At 41.9% G+C, this 25,082-nt stretch overlaps 1 protein-coding gene and 1 long non-coding RNA gene across 4 annotated transcripts in view; one reads left to right on the forward strand and one right to left on the reverse strand.

Moving 5' to 3' along the window:
* Positions 1–2,194: 2,194 nt before the first annotated feature.
* On the reverse strand, positions 2,195–5,365 carry LOC112656721 (uncharacterized). Its single transcript, XR_003134615.3, has 3 exons — positions 4,833–5,365; positions 2,804–2,950; positions 2,195–2,462 (listed from the first exon to the last, which is right to left on the reverse strand). It is a non-coding gene; the product is annotated as an uncharacterized LOC112656721 (long non-coding RNA).
* A 4,315-nt stretch (positions 5,366–9,680) lies between these two features.
* CASP8 (caspase 8) overlaps positions 9,681–25,082 on the forward strand; it is a 41,721-nt gene continuing 26,319 nt past the window's right edge. The window contains exon 1 of one of the 3 annotated variants that reach the window (XM_049106632.1): positions 9,681–9,814. The gene's annotated coding sequence lies outside the window, so the exon portion shown is untranslated. The remainder of the gene's footprint in view (positions 9,815–25,082) is intronic. The other 2 variants (XM_049106631.1, XM_049106630.1) reach the window with 2 other exon arrangements.

The raw sequence follows: 25,082 nt of genomic DNA on the forward strand, positions 1-25,082 counted from the left end.
GATCAGTGTACCTTAAGCCCAGAATTTTGTGAAAGAATTTTCTATGATCTCAAACTAAGTGGTTAGAGCTATTTCTTGGATAGACTCGCCTTTTTCTTTACTAATCCCCTACAGATGTGTCACTTGTGAATTTAAGTAGAAACACCCCTCCTCCATTAAACAATTTAAAAACATCAAAAACAACATTGAAAAACTAAAGAGCAAGCTACAAACTGGGGAATGGTACGTGCCCACATACCATATAACTGACAAGGGCTATATAAATATATATAAATGTACATAAATATATATACCCTACAATTTATGAAATCATCAAACAGTCCAGTTGGATGGGCAAAAAAAAAAAAAAAATACGAACCACTGGTAAAAAGAAAGGGAATACAAATGAGCAGTAAACAAATGGGAACATTATCTGCTGAAGAATCAGAGAATTGCAAAACTAAAGCCACTATGAGTTACCATTTCACACTCATCATACCGACATTTAAAAACCTATCAGTAGCAAGTATGGGTGAGGACATGGAGCAAAGGGACGTCTCTTACGCTGCTCAGAGAAGTGTAAATCAATACAATCATCTTAGAGGGCAACTTGGTGATATCTATAAACATTGAATATGTCCACACAGTATGAACCAGCAATTCCGTTTCTGGGTCTCTGCCCCAAAAGAAACTCTTGTACATGCATCGGGAGATGAGGAGGAGCATTTTCAGAGCAGCAATGTGTGTGTGTGTGGTGGGGGGGGGGGAGAGAAACAATTAAAGCAACCTAAATATCCATCGATAGGAGGTTAGATGAATTGGGATATAGTCACATAAAGGAATACTACCAAACAGTGAAAGGAAGTGAACTGGGATTGTTAGGTTGAGCCATAGGAAAATGCCATTTTCTAGGTCAGAAACAAATATCAGCAATTTTGTATGGGTGGGTCGTCCACATGCACTGCAAGAGGATGCTTACTAAAACTGGGTAGTGGTGAATGGGAACATTGTTACATTGAATGTACTAAATGCCACTGAACTATTCACTTTAAACTATTACAGTGAAAAAAAAAAAACTATTACAGTGATAAATGAAAAGTCTTAAAAAAAGGAAAAATTCTGAACAAATAAAAGAGCAAGTGCAATATAACTTACACAATGTTAAAAACCCACATAAAAGTCCTGTAGGTTGCTTGTGCGTTCATATCCATGTTGCACAAATACAACAATATGCACTGGGGGATAGATTTTGGGTGTTACCTGAGATGTGGCTGGGATTTGGGGAAAGAGGGGGAATGATGCAGGAGCTTCAGCTGCACTGGTCATGTTTATTTCTTCAGCAGGGTGCTGGATCTGTGGGTCTTCTTTCTTCTAAAATCTTTTTGTGGTCAGTGCTGATTAATGTAATTTGGCCACCAGACAGGCTGCTCTCTCAGCTTGTCGCACTGTGAATATTTGGCCAGGTACACAGGGTGGCTTTGCCCTCTTGGTTGGGCAAAGTTTTTTCCACCCTGTACCTGTCTGTATTTTTGGTGGTAGTTATTTCTGTGGCGGTGATATAACCATGTTGCCAAGACAGGGATAAGGGGCGTTGGCTCACTTTTTAGAGTTGTTTCTAGTCTGGATCAGGAAGCAAGCCTGCAGATGGGAAACCCAGTTGTGATGCCTCTGAATATCCCAAACCTGTTCTCATGAATCAGGTTGAAACACAGACCCAGCTTCTTCATCTGTGACCCCCATTCCTATCCCAATTGCTGCTGACATTTTTCCATTCCCAGAATGCACAATCAGAAGCTCAGTACTACATCTGATTATCCTACATTTCTGCTTATTTTACCACTTGAAGGCATCCTTTGTCCCTCTACTCAAGTCTGCCTGGATCACCAGGCTCCGGCCACCCTGCAAGGAGACAGTGAACCAGTTTGGGCTAGGTGCTTCTTGCTGCTGCCAAATTAGCAACTTCAGCCCTTGGGTCTGGTCGCTTACCAATGCTGAAAATGATGACTCTGTGAGAATGACAGAGAGGTGTAATTGTGCCTATTTTATGGATCAGAAAGTCAAGGCTCAGAAAAGCTGAATAATAAACAAGATCACACTACTAGAAAATGGGAAGAACCAAACTTGAATTCTATTTGGCTGACTGCCACATCCAGGGGCCTGTGCTTCCTGTCTGTACCTCATTGCTCTTGTGAAAACATTTCCTGAGACACAGAAGGCAGGCCTATTTTTTTTTAAAGATTTTATTTATTTATTCATGAGAGACATACAGAGAGAGAGAGGCAGAGACACAGGCAGAGGGAGAAGCGGGCTCCATGCAAGGAGCCCGATGTGGGACTCGATCCTGGGTCTCCAGGATCACAGCTTGGGCTGAAGGCAGGTGCTAAACCGCTGAGCCACCTGGGCAGGCAGGCCTGTCTCAGTAGTTTGCACCCCATTTTGGGTCTTGGAGATGGGAGCCTGCCCACTCTGCTTGAGTTATGACCCTGAAATGTCAGGGGAAGCCAATTTTATCAATAGGTTTTTAATTTAAAAGAATTTTTTTCTAAAGATTTAATTTATTTATTTGAGAGAGAAAAGAGTGAGCAAGAGAGCACGCACATGAGCAGGGGGGAGGGGCAGAGGGCGAAGCAGACACCCCGCTGAGCAGGGAGCCCAGTGTGAGGTTCCATCCCAGGACCCTGGGATCAGGATCTGAGCCGAAGGCAGACGCTTAACTCACTGAGTCACCCAAGTGCCCCTTTATCAATAGTTTCAGGCCTGTAAAAACTGGGCTTGGCCTAAGTTAAATATCCTGATAAAATATTAAAATAGTTCTATGACTTACAAGAAAGATGATTCATTCTGCCAGTAACTGAAAGCAGGTCCAGCCTCCTCAGGCTCCTGGCTCTTCATCCATAGGTCTGGGATGTGACAAGTCCATCCAGCCAGGTGCTCCTGTTTTTGCTCTGTGTTCAGTCGGAGGCTGTGATTTCTGGGAAGGACAAGGAAGTGAATTCAGTGGCAGTCAGAGAACACATGCGGGGACCTGAGCAGACAGGTCTCAACAACTCCTCTCCTAGGCCTGCCTTCGCCCAGGTGTCCCGACCCTGCACAGGCAGGGCAGCTTGCTCCTCGGTCCACCTACCAGCGGTGGTCCCCGGGAGCAGACGCCCCCCCAGCATCATCTTTCTATTCTGGAACCATGGAGTTTAGAATTCTGAATTTGTCACCCTTCTTCCCTCTTACTGCTCATGCTTTCATTTCGTGTATACATGTGTCTATCTCATTTCATTTTTTTAAGAATCCCTATTTTCTTTATTTGGGAATATAATCCAAGCATCTAGAAAATCATTTAAATGGTACAAAAAGGTACACAGGGAAAAGTAAATTTCACCCTGATCTCTACCCCCCCAAACCCCCCATTCTTTTCACAGAGGTAATTATTGTTTTTGTTATTAAATTTTATTTATTTAAGTAATCTTATACCTAATGTGGGGCTCCATCTCACAGTGCCAAGATCAGAGTCGCATGCTCTTCCAACTGAGCCAGACGGGTGCTCCCAGAGGTAATTATTGTTTCTAGTATTTTTAGTATCCCCTTTTTTAAAAAAAATATTTTATTTATATATTCATGAGAGACACAGAGAGAGAGATTCATAGACACAGGCAGAGGGAGAAGCAGCCTCCACGCAGGGCGGCCAACGTGGGACTCCATCCCGGGTCTCCAGGATCACACTCCAGGCCACAGGTGGCGCTAAACCGCTGCACCAACGGGGCTGCCCTATTTTGAGTATCCTTCAGAGATACTTTATTCTTATATAAACACATTGGTGTCTGTGTCTTTTTCTCATTTCCTCCTTCCCAAATGCTAGCACACTGTTCCGCATTTGGATTTTTTTTTTAAATTTAAGATATCTCAGAGTCTATTCTGTATCCAAACACATAGGTCTCCTTGAGACTTTTCATGGCTGCAGGGCTCCAGTGGAGGGATGTATCAGCAGTGATCTAACTAACCCCCTTGTGACAGGCATTTAGGGATTGCAGACTTCATGAGGGTAGGAACCAGATCTTACCCATCCTTTGCTTCCTACACCCCAAAACAGTGCTCTTCCAGAATTGCTTAGTAAGCAAAACACAAACACATTCATCCATGAAAATTGGGGGCAACATCCCTTCTTTATTCTTAGCCCCAAGTTTTACATCTGCTGCTTTGTTGCACTAGAAATGTGCTAGCTCTCATTCAGCTTTCTCATCAGCGACATCAACCGACAGGTACTTGTTCTGCTGGGTATCAGGTGGCTAGAAAACTTCTGGATGCAAAAAAATGTCCTTGCCCTCCAGGGAATTATGATCTGGTTGGGGAGAGAAGAAAGGTACTTTTTGGCAACACATAGAAGCTAGAAGTCACAAAGGAAAAGATGGACCACCGTCTTGACTACATAAAAATGTAGATCTTGGGACATCTGGGTAGCTCAGCGGTTGAGTGTCTACCTTTGGCTCAGGTTATAATCCTGGAGTCCCAGGATCGAGTCCTGCTTCCGGCTCCCTGTGAGGAGCCTGTCTCTCCCTCTGCCTGTGTCTCTGCCTCTCCCTCTCTGTCTCCCGTGAATAAATAAATAAGATCTTTAAAAAAATGTAAATCTGTGTAATCAAAGACACAAAAACCACATTGAAAGATAAACAAATTATGTTTGGGAAGACGAAAAAGATGCCCAGTGTATCTTGATAACGAAAGGGAAAGCGGACTGTAGGCCATATATATATGTTGATATAGATATTCAGTTAGGATCCAGTCAGAGACGGAAACCACACCTGCAATCTGAAATGGAAAGTTTAATAGGAAGAATTATTAACTAGTCAAAGAAAGTTACTTACTAGAAGTAAAATACCTTTAGGGCTGAGGGAGAGTATCCGTGGAAGGAAGACATTTGGAAGGCTCCTCCCCATCCCTCCAAGGTTGGGAGTCAGAACTGGTCGAAGATGCGGCTGTGCCCACTGATGGTGGAGAAGTTCACTGCAGTGTCACGGGTCAGGGCCCATCTGCAGTCTGCCAACGGCTGGGGGGCAGGAGGCTTCCTGCTGGCACGCTGACAAAGCCCTCTGGGGTGTGAGCACCACTAGGTCTTCTGCAAGCTGCTGGCAGCTGTGCCTTAGAAGCAGGATTAATAGAGCCCTGAACTTGGAAGAGAAGCCCTTCCTCTTCTCTGCCTTGTGCTGTCTCTCCAGTGTCCTCTAGGAACAAAACGTGAAACTGTACCAGCTGGTGAAGGAGCCATTTCCATAGGTGTAGCTACAGTGTCATCCAGCAGGTGGTAGGAGTGGATTTGGAGCTGAGAGCCAGTGCGCAGATCCATCCTGGCATCGTATCCTGACCCTGCTTTTGCAAACAAACTAGCATAGGTGGTGTATGTGCATACTCCCGCTCCTTAGGCATTTACTCTGTACACCAGGAGCTGGTCTAAGTCTTTGCATGTATTAACTCATTTGACTGTCACAAAAACCCTCAAATTCCTCAAAGGAATGATTAATACCTGCACTCAGTGAATAAGGATGCTGAAGCGCCAAGCTGGGAAGTGACTTGCCCAAGGTCACGCAACCAGTAACCGTCGGAGCAAGAATCATGATGGCTTTGTAGGCTTTATAGGCACAAAAATAGATTGAAAGAATTAAGGTAATAGTCTGATCTCTCTCAAGTCAGTATTGGGAGGGGTCATGGAAGAGGCTTTTATTTATTGATTTCATCAGCGCTTTAATGCGTAAACACAAAGATAAATTCTTGCTTCTTATTTTGTTTCTGTAAGTATGGCTGGGCTTTTCCAGGGAGGGGGCTATTTTCCAAAGAAACAAAAATAATTGATAAATGACAATTGTCTGTGTCGGTGGTAAGAACCAGGTGTCCTGTAAGCAGGTGTGAAACCCTGGTGAGGGATTCCTGGAGGGAGGGGCAGGGCCTGGGCACAGGTTTGGAAGAGGGTGAGTCGCACAGTCCCAGGCACATGGTGTCAGGTCTGATCCGTGGCCGGTTATCCGCCCTGTGCTGCCTGCCCTCCTCGGCTGGACAGACAGTTTCGGGGGGGAAAGCGGCTCTGGCCTGAGGGGTGCCAGAGGCCGGAGGGATCAGCGCACCTGGAGCACCTGCTATCTGCGCTGCAATACATGCAAACACCACCCACACCACTCTGCACACCGCCCCCCACGACCCCCCACCTCATCCAGCAGTCCTAATATTCCAGTCCTAATATTCCTATTGCCCCCATGAAAAGATCGAGGCTGAGCGAAGTAAGGAGACGTATGCGGATCCTCAGCAAGAGGCAGAGTCAGGTTTTGAATCCAGATTTTACTAGCTTGTTAATTACCTATTCCTTTGGTTTTCTTTTAGTGATGCTTTCTATCTGCACTGGCTAATATTGTAGCCACTATCCGCATGTTTGGCTTTTTTTTTTTTTTTAAGATTTTATTTATTTGAGAGAGAGAGAGAGAGAGCATGAGCAAGGGAAAGGGGTAGAGCGAGAACAGACTCCCCACTGAGCAGGGAGCCCAACTTGGGGCTTGATCCTGGGATCATGACCTGAACCAAAACCTAAGCTGAGCTACCCAGACACCCCAATTTTTTAAAAAGATTTTATTTATTTGAGAGAGAGAGAGAGAGGGACAGAGAGAGAGGGAGGGGGGGAGAGAGAGCAGGGGGAGGGGCAAAGGGAAAAGGAGAGAGAATCTCAAACAGACTCTGCACCAAGGGCTCTATCCATTGACCCTGAGATCATGACCTGAGCTGAAATCAAGAGTCAGGTGCTCAAGCAACTGAGCCATCCAGGTGCCCTCCCTGCCACTTGTCTGTTTAAAACGGTTTTACTTGGGGATCCCTGGGTGGCTCAGTGGGTTAGCACCTGCCTTCGGCCCAGGGCGTGATCCTGGAGTCCCAGGATCGAGTCCCACGTTGGGCTCCCTGCATGGGGCCTCCTTCTCCCTCTGCCTGTGTCTCTACTTCTCTCTCTCTGTGTGTCTCTCATGAATAAATAAATAAAATCTTAAAAAAATAAAACAGTTTTACTAAGATGTAATGATAAACAACAAATAGCACAAACTTGAAGTGTATTATTTAATAAATTTTAACATATCTATGTTTGTGAGATTACCTCAGCCAAGATAGTGAACATATCACCTCCAAGATACTCCATCTGCCCCTTTTCATCCTGCCCTGCTATTTTTCCCCACCCCTGCTTTTTATATGCATTTGGTGCTATAAATTTCTCCCACAGTACTGCTTTAGGTGACCCCACAAATTTTGATACATTTTGTTTTCATTTTAATTCAATTTAGAAATACTACCTAATTTCTTTTTGATTTCTTTATTAACCCATGGATTATTTAGAAATATGTTACTTAAGTTTCCAAATATTGGGGAATTTTCCAGATATTTTTCTGTTGTGCAGGCCAAAAACAAATTTGAAGTCAGAGGTTCTATTCCTTGGAGGGAGAATTATACCCAAAAACCACAGGTATCTCCTGTTAGTGGTCATTGTCAGAGTAAATTTCAGTGTTTGTGAGGAATGCTTTAATAAACTCACCAGAGGGCAGCAAGTTAACACAAGAATTCCATTCAGAAATTGTAATCCAGTCAAGCAGATGGGGACCTAGCATGTGAGAAGGGAAGGATGAAACTTGCAGAATGGACCTGCTCAGGGCAAGCCTTTCAAAGAGAACAGAGGAAAGGGAGATGGAGTGTGGGGGGGGGGAGTGCTGGTGGGGGGGGGGGGCGGTGAAATTCAGGAAGGAAGTTGACCAGAAACTCTATACTCGTTATGACCCACTAGATTTCACATCTACACATCTACACAAAGTTGATACCTATGGGTAAAGGGGTGGTTGCTGAACTTTATATTTTTAATTTTTTTAACATTTCAAAATCATCTACGGTGGTGTATATACTTTTATGATCAGAAAAGAAACCTTTACTGATCAGAATTTTGAATGAAGTCCTTAAGATTTAAGTGTCTACTGTGGGTGGGAAAGGGGCAGGAATCTGGACACAGTTCTCAGTCAGGAATAGTGATTGTGTTTGGTTCGACTGGAGCATCAGCCATGGGGTAGGCACATGGATGGGGAGCTGAGGTCCAGGGAAAGTGAGGGAGAACCCCCCTCCGCCTTATTTGGTAAGGGGGCCAGAGAAGATGTAGATACTGTAGCCAAAAGGCCCCAGACACAAATGGCAGATTTTTTTCTGAGTTAGTCAGCCATTTTGAATTTTATTTTGAACTGACATATTTGGTTCATAAATATAAGCAATTTGAAGTAAAATAAAGACACTTGTGACAAAATAACCTCGAGTTTTAATTACTTGACAACATGAAGGAATTCAGTGAGCCCCTGGGTGGAAAGGGAGAAATGCCTGTTTACAATTAGCCTAAATTACACTGATGGGCCCTGGCAACTCCCAAGCTTTTTCACATACCAAAAATACCAAAAACAATTGATGAACTTCTGGGGCACCTGGGTGGCTCAGTGGTTGAGTGTCTGCCTTTGGCTCAGGTTGTGATCCCCGGGTCCTGGGATAGAGTCTTGCATCAGATTCCCTGCAGGGAGCCTGCTTCTCCCTCTGCCTGTGTCTCTGCCTCTCTCTTTGTGTCTCTCATGAATAAATAAATAAAATCTTAAAAAAAAAAACACAAAAAACTAATGAACTACTTTGTAAGACATGTCTATCATGAAGTGAACAGTGACGTTAACTAGACTTATTGTGATCATTTCACAAAATATGCAGATATTGAATCACTATTGTACATCTAAAACTAATGTAATATTATAAGTCAATTATATCTCAGTTGAAAAAAAAAGAAGTGAATGGTGAAATGAGGGAGAATAGAGGTAAGGAAATGAAGAAAACAAATAAAGGCTAAATGGTCACCTACATCTCGTTCAGGGCACATTCTAGCCTCTGAATGGAAACACAAAAACAACATAAACCAAATAAGAAGAATGGTGTGACATGATTTTTTTAATGAAAGAATGAATTTAGTTGAAAAAGTGTCAGTTATTTCTAGTCTCCACTTAAATATTGATAGCCTTTGACTTTTTTCATCAGATTCTTAACTATTTAGAGTCTTTTCAATGCATCTAATTTCTTTTCTTTGTCAGAATCCCCTTCTCTATCTTTATGAAAATAGCTAGCAAGGCCTAGGAGCAAAAACAGAGAATCAGGAGACTAGAAATGAATCATGTTGGCTTTTTAAAATGGAGCTTTTCATTGAAATATTCTTTTTTTTTTTGGAAATATTCTATAAATACCAAAGATGCACAAAAGTCATCAATGTACAGCTTAAATAATTTTGATTTTTAGGCAGTTTTTTTTTTCACTTACTTTTTTCTTTTCCAAACCTAGAGTCTTACTTTTTCCACCAAGTACATTGTTCCCATGTTTTGTTTTGGGGACAAATTAATGCTCAGAGACTGATGTTGTCTTTGCCAATAGTTCATTTAACACAGGTTCACTGTGGGAGTTTTATAAGCCAATAGAGCATAAAAGATAGTATCTTTTAATAAGCCCATAAAGAAATGACATACTCCAAATTAATGATAGCTTAGTCAACTATTGTTTCAGGCAAGAGGAGTTGAAAAAGAGAAAGTCCAAATTTAGTTGGAGTATACCTTTATGCAAGTTGGTAATGAGGAGAGTTGGGTTAGCCAATTGAAGGCTGACGTCTGCCTGCCAGGGCAAAGGTGAAAGTCCCCTGTTGCTGGAGCACACTGCTCCAGAATGTCGGCCTCAGTACTGACTCAAGACTCAAGACTGACTCAAGACTCAAGACTGACTCAAGACTCAAGACTGACTCAAGACTGCTGCATGGTCACCACTGCTGGTAAGAGTTCCCTTTACTACAGCAGAAGCTAATGCCCCAAGGTCTTTAGAGCACTATCTAGATGAGCAGAATTGCCTTGCCCAGACTGAAATGCTCAGTCCCCACAAACTCTAACTGTTTAATTATGTAAGATTTTATTTATTTATTTGAGAGAGAGAGGGAGCATAAGCAGGGGGGAGCAGCAGAGAGAGAGGGAGAAGCAGAGCAGGGAGCCTGATGTGGGGCTCGATCCCAGGACCCCAGGATCATGACCTGAGCCAAAGGTAGATGCTTAACTGGCTGAGCCACCCAGGTGCCCCAACTCTCAGTATTTAAAGTCTAAATGTCCCTTGGCCATAGTTGATTCTTCAACTTTTTTTTTTTTTTTTTTTTCTGAGAGAGAGAGAGCAGAGCAGGGCAGGGAGGGACAGGAGGAGAGGGAGAGGGTGAGAGAGAATCTTAAGCAGGCTCCAAGCTCAGTGCAGAGCCCGACTTGGGGCTCAATCTCACTATGACTATGGAATCATGAGCTGAGCTGAAATCAAGAGTCAGTTGTTTAACCAACTGAGCCACCCGAGTGCACCACCTCTAATGTTTTTATTGATAAGTCCCCAGCAGCACTCCTGAGGAGCTGAGCTATTGAGTGCTTATTAACAACAGATAAGATGAGGATCTCCTGATACAGCTTACTTCTCTGCCATTTTTTTTCAATCTTTGCCATAAACAAGTAGATTTGAAGTCCATGCCACATGTGGGCCAACTTTGTATGATGATGAAGCAACAGCCTTAGACGTCAGGCATGACAAGGGTCAACAGGCTCATCTGGGGAACAAGGGGAAGAGGCATTTTGCATTCTCTTCAAGCAGCCTGTGGGGTCCTGAATAAACACGGGAGCAGAACTTGGACAAAGAGACATCCTAGGCTGGAGTAGTCAGAGAGGGCTTCCTGGAGGAAGTGAACGGTGTTGTGTAGATTCACAATTTGAAGTACCAGATGGAGAGTATTCCAAGCTGGGACAACAAATAACGGAGTCAATTGAGAGAAAGGTGAGTGGACTAGGATGATATTATCAAGGAACCAATGCTGAGCTAGAGTTGAAATGCTATAGGAAAGAGCCCTGAGAAGACTTGTGGTATCTTTTGGGACAAGTAGAGAACTTTCTCTCTTTGAAAACTATGCCTTGAATATGTGGGATATCACTGAAAGTTTCCCTGAGTTATTTATGAGGTAATTTCAGGGAATAGTTGTTCCCACTCCCATACAAGGGCACTTAAACTTTTATTCTCTTTTGTCTTCTGAAATGCATTTCTCCTCAACTGTTAGGTAACTGCATCTAATTTCTTTATTTTGTTTTGACTGAATTGCTTTTTACTTTTTGATTAATAACAAACCTTTTTAGAAGTTCGTCAACACCTATCAGCTTACTTTTCTATCATGTTTTCTCCTTAAATTTCAGGTATCTTGGGCTGATTATCTTTGGGCTCATTTGCTTTCCCTTAGTGATCATGTCTTTCTGTTTCACTTCCCTTCTGGGTTGGCAATTTTTGCCCTTTTCAAGCAAGAGACTCCTCCCAGTTCAGATGTCACTGGCCACAGGCAATCATCTCACCATGGTCTCTGAGCTTGGTCTTGAGAAGCTTCCACTGCAGCAGAATTGTGAAGATTTTGACTTGTCCCTAGTGGTTTCAGGGACAATCTGGTAGAGTATTTGCCTGTTGATAAGTGAAAACAAGCTCATGACCGGGCTGTCTTCTGCCTTTCTAATACCAGCAAGCCCCTACTCTCAGAGCATTAGGGAGACTTTTGATCCTTTTTAGTCTGTTTATTTGTCTTTCTTCCTTCCTAAGAGGTGAGTCTGTAAATAAATGATCTCAAATTTTTGCATAGATAATCCTGAAATCACCATGTTACTGAAGCCAGGCCTGTTTCTAGCCTGTGGGAGGTAAGGCCTAGACCTGCAATGTCTCTCTTAGGCCAAACAGACCCAATTCCATGCAGGGATAGAGACTTGAGCCAGAGGTACTCTTTTTTTTCAGGCCCATCGACTTCAAGAACAGAGAAGAATTTTAGGGCCTATTTGCCATCTCACTTTTTCTGCTTCTTCCTTTTCCCCTTTACCCCCAGAGAAACATCAAAGTCATTCTCCCTGAGAAGAAGAGAAAAATGATGATGCCTCCTATCCTTAGTCTTATTTGACCCCGTGAAACAGCTTCTGTTGGCCATGTAAGAGGAAAAAAAAAGGACATAGGGAAAAAATTAAACTTTGCTGTCCATTGACTGGATAAAATATAGACTTATAGTAATTAGAAGGCTAGGAGAAGAACTATAGGAACAGAAAAATGGAACAGAGTAGATAGCCCAGAAATAGTCCCTGAAATATGCAAAGGTATCATAAAGGCAAAAGGGTAGCACAAATCAGCAGTGAATATGGGAATATTAAGTAGGTGGTGCTGGACAACTAGTTAACTACTTGGACAAAAAGTCACTTTCCATTGTACATCAAAATCAAATCATTGAATTGGATATTTAAATTTAAAATACAAAAAATCAATGAAAAATTTGAGTGAATTTCTTATCTCTATGTAGGTAAGATCTATCTAGGTTTAAAAGGGAGAACCTGACAAAGGAATATACTGAGGGGAGTGGAATATACCATTCCAAAATGTGCCACTTTGGTATGTGGATTATTTCTAGCTGAAGACAACTGGGGCTCAGCAGACTCAGGAGGAGTTGGTTGTGTGTGTGTGTGTGTGTGTGTGTGTGTGTGTGTCTGTGTGTGTGGTTTTTTAACCTCTCCCTTAACTGCCTAAAAGAAGTTAGATGGGGAGCTTGTACCAGGAAGAAAGATAATACTGGAAATAGCTTTTTATATCAGAAAGACTTATGTGCATGGCATGGCAAACATTTCTTTACCGAACATTTGCTCTGCTCGCCTTCTTGTGAATTGTCTTCCTCCACTTTGAAGCTTAGCACAGGATGATATATAAACTTCAATTACCTGATTGTGGAGGAGTCTTATATTTTTATGGGGCTCCCATATGTAAGAAGTTTGCTCTTCTACTTTTTATCTGTCTAATGTCAATTTAATTATTAGGCCAACCAAAGAACCTAGAAGGGAAGAAAGGAAAAGTTTTCTGCACCTACAATAGAAAGATATAATTTCATAAACACAAAGCATTTTGGTATACCTAAAAGTCCTCATTAGTGATCAATGAGAGATTAATACCAGAGATAAAATAAATAAGTTTCAATATCCAAAAATTTAGACTCTCCCTCTCCCACAAATAAATCAAAAGAAAACAATAAGATTGGAAAAATATATATGATAAAGAAAAGAACACCTTAAGAAATCTATATTAAGAATTCATATGCTTAGTGAAGCCCAAACCTCACATCTACTTAATAAGTGACAAAATAGAAACAATTTACATACAAGAAAATTTCTGTTATTGAAGCAATTACAGGAGATAGAAAAAGTAAAGTTTTTCAACTCATTTTGTGAGATACACATAGCCCCAATCTATAAACACAATGGAAGCAATGAATTTTTAGGAAACTGAGGATTTTTAGGAAAAATCCTATAATCAACATCAAACCTCCTGAAAAATTTTTTTCTTGATAATTTAACACCCTTTCCTGATTAAAAAAATAAAAATGCTCAGGAGCTTAAGTTGGAAGGAAGAGTCCCTAACTTGAAAAATAACTATCAAATCCAGATGGCCAATAGACACATGAAAAGATGCTCAACATCACTCATCATCAGGGAAATGCATATCCAAACTACGAGATATTGCCTCACACCTGTCAGAATGGCTAAAATCAACAACACAAGAAACAACAGGTGTTGGCGAGGATGTGGAGAAAGGGGAGCCCTTTTGCACTGTTGGTGGGAATGCAAACTGGTGCAACCACTCTGGAGAACAGTATGGAGTTTCCTCAGAAAGTTAAAAATAGAACTACCATATGATCCAGTAATTGCACTACCGAGTACATACCCCAAAGATACAAAAATATTTATTCAAAGGGATACACACACCTCCATTTTTACAGCAGCATTATTTACAATAGCTACCTTATGGAAGCAGCCCAAGTATCCATTGATTGATCAATGGGTAAAGAAGATGTAGTATATATACAATGGAATATTCATAAAAACAATGAAGTCTTGGGGCACCTGGGTGGCTCAGTGGTTGAGCATTTGCCTTTGGCTCAGGTCTGTGATCCCAGGGTCCTGGGATTGAGTCCTGCATCACAGGGAGCCTGCTTCTTCCTCTGCCTATGTCTCTGCCTCTCTCTGTGTCTCTCATGAATAAATAAATAAAATCTTAAAAAAAATGAAACCTTGCCATTTGCAACATGAATCTATTATACTCTAGAGAATATAATCCTAAGTGAAATAAGTCAGTCAGAGAAAGACAAGTACCATGTGATTTTATTCATGTGTGGACTTGAGGAACAAGGAACAAAACAAATGAGCAAAGGAAAAAGAGAGAGAAAGGGAAACCAAGTAATAAACTCTTAACTGTAGAGAACTGATGGTTACCAGGGGAGAGGTGGGGGGATGAATCTTGGAAGAAAATTAAGACACTGAATGAAAAAAAAAAACCCCACATACCATCATATACTCATTAAATGTTTGGACTGAAAGTATTCTTAAAGATTGTCTGGTCTAACTCCCTGACTCCATTATTTGGGAAAGTTAGACATTGCACTCAGAGCTGAATTGTGTCATTTGGGAACCTCACTATCTGACCTGTGCTCTCACCCCTCTGCAACACAGCCTGTCCTGCTGCCATGACATGGAAAAAGGTGTGTCTGACTTCCTTCTTAGATCCTCACTCTCTCACATTGATTTGCTGGGTCTGTTCTGCCTGCAGAAATTCCAGAAGTCGTGCTCACCGGGGACACTAGCCAAATGTTCTTTATTAGGCTTTCATTACATTTTTGGAGGCGTTCCTTGGAACATATCCCAGAAAGAAGCACCTGTCTTTGCCCCCTGGTAAGATTTATTGGGGATTTTATGGAGGAACCAATTTATTCTCAAATTTTCTAGGCTGGGAGCCACTGGGACGTCCAGATGATACTTTCTTTTCAACGGAACATATGTAAATTACGAGTTCCTGTGGCAATCATCCGAGAACCCAGTGAGTCCTGTACTTCTCAGGTTGGAGGTCCTTCCTCCTGGCTACATCCCTTACTCTCAGTTCTACTTTCCTCCAGGGGTTGCTGGATTTCTCAGAATTCCCTTGCACAATCGATTGAGGACTAACAACAGCCTCAATTTTTGAGGCCCAAATAGCCTACTTCCTTAATCATGGTAATTAATTCTCTTTCTTTCCCCACTACTTAAATAATTAAGATAAAGACAGAACAAGTGAATTCAATTAATTTGCTAGGCTGGTGCGCACACTTAGGGAAACAGTTACGTTTACCAGTATATGAAAGGATATGATAAAGGATACAGATGAACAGACAGATAAAGAGATATAGAGTGAGGTCTGGGAGGGTCCCAAGTAAGGAGCTTCTGTCCTCATGGCACTGAGGTATGTCACCCTCCTGGTGTGGATGTGTTTGCCAGCCTGGAAGTTCCCAGAACCCCCTCAAAATTGGGATTTTTGTGGAGGCTTCCTCATGGCTTGATCAATTATTGCTCCATTTCCAGCCCCTCTCCCCTTTCTGGAGGGTGGGGGAGGGGGTTAGGTGGAAAACTCCAAAATTCTAATCACAGTTTGGTCTTTCTGGTCACCAGCCCTCCTCCAGCAGCCCACCTAAAATCACTTCATTTGAACAAAAGATGCTCCTGGTGCTCATAGCACTTAGGAATCTCTAGAGGTTGTAGGGGCTCTGTGCCAAGGAAGCGGGGTAGACACCAACATGTATAATTTCTATTATCTCACAGATGGGGACATGGCTGACTGAGGTGGCTGTGACAAGGATCACAAGTGGCAACATGATCAGTTTAGGTTTTTAGCTTGAGTGAATCTGTCAGTTAACCCTCACCTCATGGCAAGATGCAAATTTCCCCTCAGAAAAATCACTTGACGTGTTTTCACCTTAGAACTCTGACATCAAAGGGGCTGGGATGCAGAGGAGATGCCATTCTGTGTTATCTGGCGACCGCCCTGTCTGTAAATGTTCATTGTTCCAGTCACTCTGCTCTGCAACACCTTCCTCTCATCAACGCCTCAGGAGATCGCTCCCTGTCTGAACGTTTCCCCCCCTCAGTCTCCCTCCTGCCTTCATGCTTCTGAGCAGAAGCTCTGATAATTCTAAAACACTCTGGCTTATCAGGTTTCCCCTTATGGTGGGGACTTATTGTGTCTTTTATTTAAAAGCTTTCATTTACTTCTTCAATATCATGAAGACCTTCTCTTAGGGTGTCTTATAGAAGATTTATTGCTTTCCCTTTCATATTTAGATTTATGATCCATATGGATGTGAGTTTTCTGTAGGTAGGAGATAAAGGCTCATTTTATTTTTATAAAATAAAAATTGACTTGGTCCAATTGATTTGTCCTTATTTATTACAAAGACTATCCTTTTTTCGCTCCACTGCAGTGTCATCTTTATCCATTAATCAGGGGATCATGAATCTGTGAGACCTTTTTTTTTAAAGTAATAGACTTAATTTTTTAGCTTTTATTTTTTTTTCAAGTAGGCTCCACACTGGCAGAGCTTGAACTCATGACCCTGAGATTAAGACTTGAGGTAAGATTGAGAGTTGGACGCTTAACTGACTGAGCTACCCAGGCGCCCCAAGACTTTATTTAAAAAATAGTTTTAGGTTTACAGAAGAATTGAGTGAAATATGGAGTTTTTATGTCTCTCCCCCCAGTCTTTCTCTCTCCACACACTTTCCTCTATTACTAATATCGTGTATTAGTGTGGTACATTTGTTATGATTGATAAACCAATACTGACACATTATTATTATTATTATTATTATTATTATTATTATTACTATTATCAACTAAATTCCATACTTTACATTAGGGTTCAGTCTTTTCATTAATTGTACACTTCTAGTGAATTGTACACTTCTAGTTTTGTCAAATGCAAAATTTCGTGTATCCACCATCACAATACCATACAGTTTCATTCCCCTAAAAATCCCCTATGGCCTACCTACTTGCCCTCCGCCCCTAAGCTCTAGCAGCCATTGACCTTTTTACACCAGTCCCTGCTAGCCAAAAGTATTGTTTATAGTATTGATTGGCCTGAACTCACTGGCCTACCAAGAGGAACTGCCTTTTTCTCCCATCACTTTATTTGCTTTTAATTGAAGCATAGTTGACACATAGTATCACACCTCCCATCATTACTTCCAGTGATGGTGTAAGATTTCTGTGATAGCCCTGACTAGACATTGGGCAGATCTTACAGCTTTTGGTTCTCTTGTAGTTATAAGAAGGATTATAAGCAGATATTATTTAGCAATCATGACTCATTTTCAGCTATGAAACACTTAGTTCAGATATTTCAAGATTTCCATCTGATCAGAAATCAAAGGATCTCCATTTCCCTCAGTTCAGGGGTGAATCCTAGCTAGGGGAACTTCAGTTGGGTTGGGGACTGTTTTCTTTGTCATTTCACTCTCCACCCACACCATGGTCTCTGGCACCTCCAGAGTGGTGCAGGGAGAAAAGATAAAGAGGCAAAAGTCCCTCTGCTTAGCTAGAGGTCTGTCTTTCAGTCGATGTCTACCGTCACGACAGATATCCAAATTCTGACAACGTCACAGAGAGAGTCCAACTTTCCATAGGTACAATGGAATTTTTGAGAGTTTTAAGGCCCTGGAAAGCAGTTGTTCTGGGTGGGATCCAACCAGAGGTTTTGAACCAGGCTACTTTTGTCCCATAAGAAAATCCTGAATCATACCTCATTTCCTTCCTGGTTTTCTTTTGCTGAGTAATGGTAATGTCAATAATTTCTTACCTTCTTCATGTTCCAAGTGGGATACAGACACCAGTCTGCATGTTCACATTGCCCCAAATACCAGGGATTGTAAGTGAGGGTCTCCCAAGAACCTCCTTAAAGCATTCTATTTCAGTTGACTTACCATAATGGTCCTCTGAGCTTCTGTGATCCATCAAGCCTCCTGCTAGTGAGTGAGGTACAAGTCTTTTCTTCTTTGGAGCATCCTGAACAATTTAAGTATGTACGAAAGAATTGAATTTTGCCCAAGAGAGGGCTGACTTTTGCCTTTGGCGTCTGGGAGGTAATCTCTGTGACTTGGAATGTCCCGCTTGATAAGCTGTCCTTGTTGCCTAGAGGATTTAGACTAAGCCAGAACAATTAAAAATGTGATTTTTGGTAGGGGCTTTGGGTATCAGCTCAACCTCTGAGAGGGACTGGAGACTGAGGTCAGCCATGCAGGCTGATGGCCACAGATCCCCAGTAAAGACTCTGGACACTAAGGCTCAGATGAGCTTCCTTTAGTGGCAGTACTCAGTGTAAGTTGTCATACCTCATTGCTGAGAGGAGTTAGTGCTCTCCATGACTCCACAGGGAGGGGACAACAGGAAGCTCAGATTTTATGATCTTTCTGGACTCTGCCCCATCTCTTTCCTTGGCTAATTTTAATCTCTTTCATAAGATACACACAACCACAACCATGTAATAATACCACAACCATGAGAATAACAGCTTTCAATGATCAAAACAAAGAGTGTCTTAGGGAACTCTCTGAGCTTCAATTGGTGTCAGAAGTGAGGGTAGTTTGTGGACATTTCCTTAACTGTTGGGGGTGTGTGCGTGTGTGTTTTGCCCAAACCATCAAGCCATTAACTCAACTTATTATTTTTTTTAAAAAAGATTTTATTTGCTTGAGAGAGCATGAGCAAGAGAGCGCACAAGCAGGGTCAGGGGCAGAGGGAGAGGGAGAAGCAGGCTCCCCACTGAGTAGGGAGCCAGATGTGAGGGCTCTATCCTCATGACCTGAACCAAAAACAGATGCTTAGCTTAACCGATTGAGTTACCCAGGTGCCCCTTAACTCAACTTTCTGTGGATACTGACTGGATGTCCCACAAATTTAACTCAATTCTGACACTATCTGCCTGGAGATAGGGTCAGATCCCACAGGTTAAGGATTCAGTTTAACAAGATTGCTACCTTCACCCCCCACTTCAGATGCCAATAGCAAGTTTAGGTTGTAACCTGTGCTTCTGACTGGTTATAAACTGGTGGTTCCTATAATGCCTTCTTTAGGTTCAGCTGACTTATTAGAGTGGCTTATGAAACTCAGAGAAACACTTTTGCTCACTAGATTGCCAGTTTGTTACAGAGGATATTAAAGGAAATAAATGAACAGCCTGATAATGAGATACACAGGGTCTCCTAAACATCAGAGCTTCTGTTTCTGTGGTGTTTGAGGCCTGGCATATGGATGCATTCTAGTTCATCAGCCTGGCAGCTCTTCAAGCCCTCCTTTTGTTTTTTTTATGGAGGCTCCATTACACAAGTATAAGTGATTAGATCATTGACCATTGGTCATTGATCCAAACTCCAGCCCCTCTCCTCTCCTCAGAGATCAGTGGGTGGGTCTCAAAATTCCAACCCTCTATTCATGGTTGGTTCCCCTGCCAACCAGCTCCCCCACCCTTAGGGGATTTCCAAAAGTCACCTGATTAACATAAACTCAGTTGTGGTTGAAAGGGCTTGTTATGAATGACAAGACACTCATTTCATCTTTATGGCTCTGAAGTAATTTCAGAGCAGATGACAAAAGACCAACTATTATAACAAAATAAGCTCTTATTGCTCTTTTTAGAACTTCCAGGTGTTTCAGGAGCTGTGAGCCAGGAACAGTGACTGAAGACCAAACTATATATTTATTATAAATCATAACATCGCATTAACTTTACACTAAGTATTTTTCCCCATCTCTCTCATCACTAGGACACTGTGGACAAGTGCAAGTCCATTCTCTTTCACTGGACTCCTTACCTACACTTCAGTTGTTTTTTGTTAACCTTAAAAACAAAACTGCCAGGTACCTAGGTGGCTCAGTCAGCTAATCATCTGCCTTTGGCAAGGGTCATGAACCTAGAGTCCCAGGATAGAGCCCCACCTTGGGCTCCCTGCTTTGTGAGGAGTCTGCTTCTCCCTCTCCCCTGTTCCTTCTCTCTCTCTCAAATAAATATATAAAATCTTAAAAAAAAAAAAAAAACAAAAAACAACCCTGCCGGTTATTTTACCAGTAAAAGATAGGTTTATTTGGGATTAGCAGAGAATCAAACCAGAATAACTGCTGTGGAAAAATCATAAGCAAGTCTATAGAACGAAAGAAACACTGTTTTATAGAGAGAGGGGGGGAAGTTGGGAGGGCCATTATGAACAAAAAGTCCATTGGAGTAAATTGGGAGTTTGAAGTATAGTGGCTTCTCATTGGCTGAGTTGTGCCAGTCTCTCATTGGCTGGGCTGTTGCTAGGGGAGGAGGAAAGCCTTCCTTCCTCTTGCTGGGATAGTAAAGTAAAATCCAAGTGCAAGATCTTTCTCTTTCTGTTGGATTTGCAATTGACAAGGAGTGGTAAGGCTGAGAGCGTTTCCTTCCAGCCCCCTGCCTCCATTCTAAATGGGGTTTCCTTTGATTAATTTTCACACCTTCTACCATAATTCTCTCTCAAGAAATTTTATTTTATGCTCCTGTAGACTATACAGAATGGGGTTGAAACGTTAAAAAACCAGTGTGGCTGTTTTAAGGGTGCCTGGGATTTGTTTTAATCAGGTATGGTAAGACATGCAGAAATGGAAATGAGCAGATATGGAAATGACTGTCTTGAGGAAAGAGTTTATAGTCACAGATCCAAAGATGAGGTGCACACCATGCAGGTCCACATGGGAAAGCACCAGCATGGGCAGGAGGCAGAGGCAATGCAGGGAAAATGTGGGCAAGAGCTTTTTTGGTGATTTCTTTGGGAAGAAGGGGGTAAAGCAGGGTAATCAGGCTTAGGATGAATTAGTGTGCATAATTTCAGTGAGCTGAAAGGGGATGCAGATGCTGGATGTAGGGGCTGTCGTGTAGGCTGTCGCTTCAGGATGTAGGGGCCATCCCTAGTCATCTGGTACCTGGCCTGGAGTGAGTAGGGCAGATAAATAGTGGCCTGGAGAAAGAGATCTCATAAAAGAGGTAATTGGGGATATGGACTCCAGATTAGTTGATGTGCAGATGAAAGACACGCTCAGAGGCAAGTTATTTGCTCTCTCTAGGAATAAGCTAACTCTGGGAAGTGTTGTCTCTCCAGGATCATCAAAGCCTCAAAAGTACAAAATAAAAGACATGACTAATACACTGTCTTTTATTGTTATTATGAAGTTGTGTCTAGCATATCCTCTACTATTTGGGGATATAATCGTCCTTACCTGTGGATATTTAGCTGAAAGTCTGAGCCAGGAAAATTTCATTTACTGCCCTTGCACAAAAGAGAGAAACAAGATGGAGAGACAACAGGCCTGGCTATGACACTTTGCCTCTCCTCTGCTCTGCTGTTGGGATGATTCTTGATACTGTAGAGAAAGAAAAACTTTTCCCCTCTACCCTACAAGGTTCTCTATCTGGGGCCCTGAAAACAAGACCAACAAAAGACAGAGGACCAAGAGAAAAACAGTTTATTAATCCATCAGAGCACATCAAGTAGGAGAAACCCCAGTGAGAGATAACTCAAAGGGTGGTTAAAACTTGGGCTTTTATAGCACCTTAACAAAGAACAATATGTACAGAAATGATGAGATAAAGGCAAAGGCTTTTAGGCTTTCAAGAACAGCAAACTATAAGAAGGTAGCTATATGGGACAAGCTAAGTTGGTGCCAACTCCTTTCTTCTTCTCCTTCTCCTCCTCCTCCTCCTCCTCCTCCTCCTCCTCCTCCTCTTCCTCCTTCTTCTTCTTCTTCTTCTTCTTCTTCTTCTTCTTCTTCTTCTTCTTCTTCTTCTTCTTCTTCTTCTTCTTTTGCCATGAAAATGCCCTACGAGAGAGATTTATGGAAGTTCTCATTTCTCAGAAGTTTCTACTTTTAGTCAGATTAGGTATGCTCCAGAAGACTTCTTCTTTATCTGTTGATTCTCATTTGCCTCTAGTTCAAAATAATCCTTATGCCAACCTGGCATATGTTGAGGTGGTATATTCTAACCCTCTATATGTTGTGTCAGGTGACAGATGATTCATTTTGTCATAAATGGGAAGTTTGTAAAACAATATGGTAAATCACAAAAGAGTTAATTTTATAACCTAGCTGCTACATCTAATCACGACCTTTTCTTTCCATTTTGTGAAACAATAAACAATTACTGAGCGTTTAATCAATGTTTGTTTAATAATGAGTGAATATTAATTTTATCAACACCTCTAATATGTTATTTGGAATAACTATCATCAGGACTCTTTCATTTAATCTCCTTCTGAATACCTTTAGAGAAAAGAAAAAGTCTAATTTGGAGAGTTCATAACCTGCCCAACCGCGGTGGCAGAAGGGCCCATTTCTCAAAACTGGCCCTTTTGCCACTAACCACTGTCACTGACTGTGAGTGAATCAAACAGCCAAGGCTCTCAGGGTCAGCCAAAATGGCATTTTTACCAGCACTGTTGTTCTAAGGAGCCCAAGTGGGCTCACAGAGACTCTGACTTAAATGCATGTTGTCCCAAAGCAATGTTAAACTCTAGCCCAGAAGCACAGAGTGGTAATAAGGGATTGAAATGTTTCATAAGTACTGGTGTGAGAAGAGCTACAAGATGGAATTAGATGAAAAAATTGTAGAACACACATCTTTACAAAAATCATTTGCACAGAAATTGAAGTTAATGCAAATATATGTTTACTTTTAGTTTTGTACAGAATATCTCAAGAAAGATAAATAAGAAACTGCATTAACTCTCCTAATATAGCAGGCGAGTCGTCATTTTAGTGGACTTACTGTAAGAGCATGATTTGGTAGGAACAGGATATAGAGTGTGAGCCTGAGAGGACAACTCTGAGAGAAGAAAAATGTTCTGTGTGGGCAAAGACTCCAAATACACATTTTGCCTTCTTGGCAGTCTCACCTGGGGCTTGCCTGTGCCTGCATATGGGCTGCCCTACTCTTTTAAAATAGAGAAAATATCTGTTTTGGAGAATAATCCACCCATCTTTTTTTTAAGAAGCGATCACTAATGCTGTATGTAGATACAGTAGCTGTGTAGCTCAGTCACTGCGCTTTTCTGAGCTTTGGTTTCCTAAATGTCTTTGTAAAAACACCTGCCCTGTCTGCCTTAGACTAAGAAATGTGGTTACTGACAAGGATCAAATGAAATAAAGTAAGAAAAGTGCAGGATCCCTGGGTGGCGCAGCGGTTTGGCGCCTGCTTTAAGCCCACGGCGCGATCCTGGAGACCTGGGATCGAATCCCACTTCAGGCTCCCTGTGCATGGATCCTGCTTCTCCCTCTGCCTGTGTCCCTGCCTCTCTCTCTCTGTGTGACTTTCATAAATAAATAAGAATTTTTTAAAAAAGTAAGAAAAATGCTTTAAATGAAAAGAATGTAAATGTAAATATAAAAGAAATGACATTGGAGCATATGAGTGGTTCAGTTGATTAAGCATCCAACTTTTGGTTTTGGCTCAGGTCATGATCTTAGGGTCACAAGACTGAACCCTACATTGTGCTATGCGCTTGGCAGGACTCTGCTGGAAGATTCTCTTCCTCTCCCCCTTCTTCCAACTCGTACATGTATTTTTTTTCTCTCTATCAAATAAATAAGTAAAACTGTTTAAGGAAACTGCTTTGTGCCTAATGAATATATTGTTATATTATTATTTTTTAAAGATTTTATTTATTTATTCATGAGAGACACAGAGAAAGAGATGCATAGACATAGGCAGAGGGAGAAGCAGCCTCCACACAGGGCGGCCAACGTGGGACTCGATCCCGGGTCTCCAGGATCATGCCCTGGGCCAAAAACAGGTACTAAACCGCTGAGCCATCCAGGGATACCACGTTGTTATATTATTAAAAGTGGCTCTTAATTATGGTGATGGTTGTATAGCCATGTGAATGTACTTACTGCCACTGAAACATACACTTAAAAATGTTTAGAATGGTAAATTGTATGTTATGCCTATTTTACTATAATAAAACAATTTTTAAAATGACTCTTGGGGCAGCCCGGGTGGCTCAGCTGTTTAGTGTCTCCTTCAGCCCAGGGCCTGATCCTGGAGACCCGGGATCGAGTCCCACGTTGGGCTCCCTGCATGGAGCCTGCTTCTCCCTCTGCCTGTGTCTCTGCCTCTCTCTCTCTCTCTCTCTCTCTCTCTCTATGTGTGTGTGTCTTTCATGAATAAATAAATAAAATCTTAAAAAAGAATAAAATGACTCTTGACGTTTGTCAACAGTAGGGTTTGAGGTGCCCCATTTTTTGGATATGGGCATATAGTGAAACATGAACGTGGAGGACTCTTACCTCGTTTATGTTCAGGTCTCCATGAAAATAGGGAAAAAATGTTGGTGACATGGATATTGGCAACACAGCCCAACAATTACCTCAATTTCCTCCTTTCTAGATCAGTGGTATGTGTTCTTGTATGTAGTAGTTTCTTTTAGAAAGCAGAGGGGGGAGGCATTGACAACCAGCAAGTTACAGAATATATGTATTGAAATCAGTGACTCTAAACTCTTCTATCTGCCCCTGATTGTCTGTCTGATTATCTTGATATAAAAAAAATCAAAAGACTTCAAATTTCAACTAGATAAATAATCAAGTCTCTCCTTACAAGGCTCAGGAGGCAATGAAATAGACAGATTGGAATTCAATCTCTTTTCTTTTCCCTTAACACTCCCTAAAAGGAGTCTAGGACCAGAGCCAAGGCCTGCTGCCAGGGTTAATGAAGGACTAAGAAGGGTCCAACTGAATCACAAACCAGACTACCTGGCCCATGGATCAAGTATATACAACTTAAAGAAGCAGCAAACAGAAGAATATGCATGGTCTGGGGATTTTTGTTTCATGGTCAATTTTTGTCTTTGACTAATACCCTCTGGTACAAGTCTAGATCAATGGGAAGGGCGTGCCACAGTTGGTTGAAAGGTGTAATCCTTTTGGGCTTTCCTAGGGAGATTTATAGATCCAAATTTTCTTTTAGCAGATTAGTAAACATTCATCTGTGGAACAGGCCTTCAGGTGGGAGCTGAGATTCAGGATGGTGGAAAGCACTTGGCAAACCAGGCTGGCCTTACTCTGCACTGGGCGAGGACCAGTTTGCCCAAGTCCTGCTGCTATGGCAACATCTCCAGGTCTGCTAGCTCCCTTGGCACAGGGGACCA

The sequence above is a fragment of the Canis lupus genome, chromosome 37 (genome assembly GCF_003254725.2).
Source record: "Canis lupus dingo isolate Sandy chromosome 37, ASM325472v2, whole genome shotgun sequence".
Classification (NCBI taxonomy): Eukaryota; Metazoa; Chordata; class Mammalia; order Carnivora; family Canidae; genus Canis; species Canis lupus.